Genomic DNA, 5000 nt, shown 5'->3' on the forward strand with positions numbered 1-5000 from the left:
CAAAACCAATCTGACTGATACTTTACTCTTTCTTTCATATTGTGTGCAAGACAGTCTCAAGGTTTCAATATCTTGATCCCTCGTGATGTCATAAATACACTTCCCTCTTCACAGTCCATGAGGTCATGTCAAATTCTCGGTTCAGTAGTTGCTCCTATCAATCAATCAACGGCATGGTGAGCTTCTTTCTCATCACCCTATTCCATTAGCAGGAACAGGGTGGGCACAAAGTTCCTATGTAAAACTAGCACCACATGTCTGTGCGCTGTCGTCTGATATTTAGCGCATGGCATGATTCTTCTCCATGATCTCTGTCACATCCTCTACATTGAGGGTTGTGTTTTTAAAAAATTACAAAGGATTACAAAGGCGGAGCATGCCGACAGGAGACTTTTTGGTCCATGACTAGGTCGGATGCAAAAAAATATAATAATGATAAATAAAATAAAATAAAATAAAAATTATAATTCTATAAATAATAATAGATAAAATAAATAAATGCATAGGTATAGTTACATAATACACAAACAGGTAAATAGTAAATAATAATAAATTGACAGATAAATAATAATGAATAAAAATCAAGCAAATGATAAACAGACAAATAATAACAAACAAATAAAGAAGTAATATAAAGTAAATAGCAGTAATTACAGCATCTTGCTTAAAAGTTTATCTAAACGAATCTTAAAGCTCCGAACTGGACTACATTGCACTGCCTCTGCAGGAAGTCTATTCCATTCATTAACGATACGGTTGGCGAAGTTGTTTCTACCCACTTCCAAATCAAATCTATTTCCTGACAGTTTGAGACCATTATTTCTTGTCGGATTCTCATTCAGTGTAAAATTTTGTCACTTGTGATGTTGTCAATCCCCTTTAGAATCTTAAATACCTGTATCAAGTCACCTCTGAGTCTACGCTTTTTTAGGGAAAACACATTCATATGTTTTAGTAGATTTTCGTATGATTTATTTTTTATATTTGGAATCAGTTTTGTGGCTCTCCTTTGTACTTTTTCCAATCTGTCAATGTCTTTAATGAGATTCAGTGACCATACGGAAATAGCATATTCCAAATGTGGACGAACTTACGATTTATGTAGCTTGTTAATGAGGGATGGACTTTTGAAGTCAAAGGATCGCGCAATCAGTCCTAGAAACTTATTTGCTTTCTCAGAGGCTGAAATACACTGCTTAGATGATTTGAGATCGTTACTGACAATTACGCCGAGATCCTTCTCACTGTCCAGTTTTGTTAACGAATTTCCAAATAACTTGTAATCGTAGTTACTGTTAGTTTTACCTATGTGCATTACCTTGCATTTACTTGTGTTAAATTTCATTAGCCACTTATCAGACCATTGCTGTAATTTATCTAAATCTTCTTGAATATCGAACTGATTTAAGTGATTATTTGCCATTCCGCATAATTTTGTATCATCAGCAAATTTGGAGACAATAGATTTTAGCCCATGGTCTATATCATTTATATATTCTACGAATAGAAAGGGCCCAAGAACGGAACCCTGATGAACTCCACTCGTAACATTTTTCCATCTAGAAGTTTTGTCATTTGAAACAACTCTCTGTTTTTGATCATTCAACCAATTACTAGTCCAACTTAATAGGGTAACACTTACTTCGTGAGAAGTTAATTTAGTAAGTCTAAATATATCAAATCTATATTATTTCTTTTGTCATAATTCGAGATGACTGTGTTGTAGAATTCGAGTAAATTAGTCACGCAAGAACGTTTCCGTCTGAATCCATGCTGGCTATCATTTATCAAACAGTTACTTTCTAAATGATGTTCGATAGCATCTCTTATTATAGTTTCCATAATTTTTCCTATGATTGAAGTCAAGCTTATAGGCCTGTAGTTATTTGGTTTCTTTTTGTCACCTTTTTTGAATACTGGAGTGTTAGCTAGCTTCCATTCTCTTGGGACATGTCCGGATATGGTGTGTTTTTTTTTTTTCAAATAATTTCTAATGAAACAACAATCTCATTTTTCATTTCCTTTAAGATTCTTGGGTGCCAACCGTCAGGCCCTGGTGTTTTATTAACTTTAAGTTTTTATATACACCTTTTAATTTTTTCTTTTGTTATGTTTACCGTAGTAAGTTCACCCTAGATTTTTCACAGGTTTCAGTTTGGAGTTCAATTTGAGGTGTTTCGTTTACGAATACTGAACTAAAATAGTTGTTTAAAACATCACACTTTCCTTCGTTTAAATACTCAAGTTGACCGTCTGCAGATAATAGTGGGCCAATGTGATTCCTAATAAACTTTTTATCTCTAATATAACTAGTCCGTTTCCTTGGGGTGGTAGGCAAAGATGTAACATCTATCGATGTGGTACATCTCTTTAATGTGTTTCATCATTTCGTTCTTAAACTCATTACAGACTCCGATGTGGGATATTGAAATTACAACAAAAATAAAAAAGGGAAAAATTGTCTACTAGTCTTTGAGGCACTTCTGCTGATTTGTCCTGTAGGGAAATGAGGACAGTGAATTTGGAGAAATAGTCCTCTGAAACAAAGACGTAGCGTAAGCCTTGGTGGTTAGGGGGTAGCTTCAACAGACCGATGTCCACGGTGTCCCATGGTTCCGATGGGATGGAGACCTTTTGACTTAGGGGTGGACCTGGTGTGATGGCACAGAATTGGATACATGTCGTATACTGTTCAATATATGTTATCATATCTCATTTTTGGTCAGTTATAAGCTCTCCTGATGTTAGCCAAGCATTTATCTCTGCCAGGATGACTAATAATGGAGCTATTATATATCATAAACAAAACCCGTTGGACCAATGAAGAGGGAATAACTGTCTTTTATTATTTTTTTTCTGGTGAACACATCGTTTTCTAAGTGTACCTGTAGTTCTGTGTCAGGGAGAACTTTGATGTAGGTCTCCCTTTCTTTAAGAAATACTTCGAAGGGTAAAGGTTAATCTTATTGGATGTATTAAAGTCGAGACCAAGTATCCCATCACATTTGTGTCCAGTCTTTCACTACAAAGAAAAGGGCAACTATTGAATTGCAAATTACCTAGGGTAAAGGGGAGTTTAACTGTAGTTGTAAATATGGGAGGGTAGCCGCCTAAAACTGATCCTCACAGGGTCGGCTGAGATGTTTGATATGATCCTACGAGTTTGCCAAAAAATGTAACGGAGATTGTATTGATCTTCGTCCCAGTGTCAATTAGGAAAGAAGTCTGGTTGTCCTCGGTCTGACCTAGAAAAAAGAGAGCTTTCGTAGTATTGGTTTTAGGTGTCATGGGGATTTTTGGTGCGAGACTTGTTTGTATTCCTCGACTGGTGAAAATTTGGAGTATGTTACTGGCGGGGTTTTTGGCGTGAGTCGTTCGTACTGTGAGAGTAATATTGACTCTGTAACTGGTATGGTTGTTCGTGTGAGTTACTCGTACTGTGAGAGAAATGTTGATTCTAGCTAGGGAAAGTCCGTGTATGGTCTGGATTGTAGGTTTGGTTATAGGAGAACGTAAATCCATGTGTTGTTCTGTGAGAAAAAGTCTCTTGTAGTTGCCATTGCTTGCGCAACTTGGGGTACGGTTGAGAGGACAGCGGGGTGTGTGTGTGTGAGATATTAGTTAAATCCACCATCTACAGAAGCCAATGAATGTTGTTCGTGGGTCTATCTGCGAATATCTGCTTATGTTCAGTAGCGTACTATCATATGCACCATGAAAAATTAATGAGTCTAATATCACGGCCGTTTGTTTAAATTCATCCTTTGGGGACCATGTTTTGTTGGGTAATTGTAATTTTCTGTTTGTCATCAGTGATATTATGTTTTGCGAAGTATATTTGCATGAGTTTTATGATACGATACCTCATTTCTTGTCGGGAAAACCCTTTAGCAAAAAAAAAAAAAAACATTATCTTGTATTTTCACCCTGAACGAAGCGGTGAATGAAATTTTTACCATTAAATAACTTGTCAGGTCCAAGGTTTGGTGAATATTCATTAGGGAGTGGAATACCAATCTTAGTCAATTCAAAACCCTGAATCAAATTTTTCATTTACAAGATGGAGTTTTCCCTTGATGAATTCGTGAAAACCCCACTTCACTACAATTGGAAGGAAAAATTACGAAAGACACATGAATGATTATTGCCTAATACTATCAAATAACAGTTTCTTCCAAATTACCAAAAGATAATCTCAAATATGTAGTAGTAAACGCTCTTATTGACAAAGAAGTTTTAGGCTAAGATACACACCACTTAATCCCTGAAGCCATTACCCATAAAAACGAAGAAGATGATGAAGTGGAGCCTCCTCACTCTTCTGGTCCAATTTCAGAAGTTAATCCAAATAGGTCGGTGGTCAACCTAGAGTTAGAAAGAATCAGATTAGGATAGAAGAAAATGAAATATGGGAGAAGAGAAAGAACGCAAAAGAGAACACGAAAGAGAGAAAAAAGAACGTGAAAGAAAATATGAAAGAGAGGAGAAAGAAATTGATTATGTACGTAACTTAGAGTTAATAAGCCGTGAAAAAGAGGCCAAAGTTTCATTCCAGTTGTGATCCATTAAGTTCCAAATTTCAACAAGTCAGATCCCGAATTCTTTTTCAGGTAACTTGAACGACTAGCCGAATATCAGAGATGGCCTGAGGAAGAGTGTGCATGGTTTATCCAAACTAAACTAACTGGTACAGCTGCTATAATATTCAATACTATAGGAATATTCCTCTTACCCGTTAATAAAAGGAATTATATTAAAGGCGCATCACGTCAGCCCTGAGGCTTACAGACAGAAGTTTAGCAATTTAGTTAAGTCTCCCAGTGATACTTACGTTGATTTTGTTTCTGAAAAGCTAAGGCTTTTTAAGCAATAGTTGTCCTCAAAGGACCAACTCATTGTACCTTATGGTATACGAAGAGTTTAAGAAGCCTATTCCATTCCCTATAATACTTTATTCAAATGATAAGGACGTATCAAATCTTAATGAGGCGGCCTTACTG

General features: G+C 36.1%; 1 protein-coding gene across 1 annotated transcript in view; it reads left to right on the forward strand.

Moving 5' to 3' along the window:
* Window positions 1–5000, forward strand: part of LOC143018175 (uncharacterized) — an 86618-nt gene that overhangs the window by 52816 nt on the left and 28802 nt on the right. The window lies entirely within an intron of this gene.

The sequence above is a fragment of the Oratosquilla oratoria genome, chromosome 34 (assembly GCF_046742065.1).
Source record: "Oratosquilla oratoria isolate Oo_2021 chromosome 34, ASM4674206v1, whole genome shotgun sequence".
Classification (NCBI taxonomy): Eukaryota; Metazoa; Arthropoda; class Malacostraca; order Stomatopoda; family Squillidae; genus Oratosquilla; species Oratosquilla oratoria.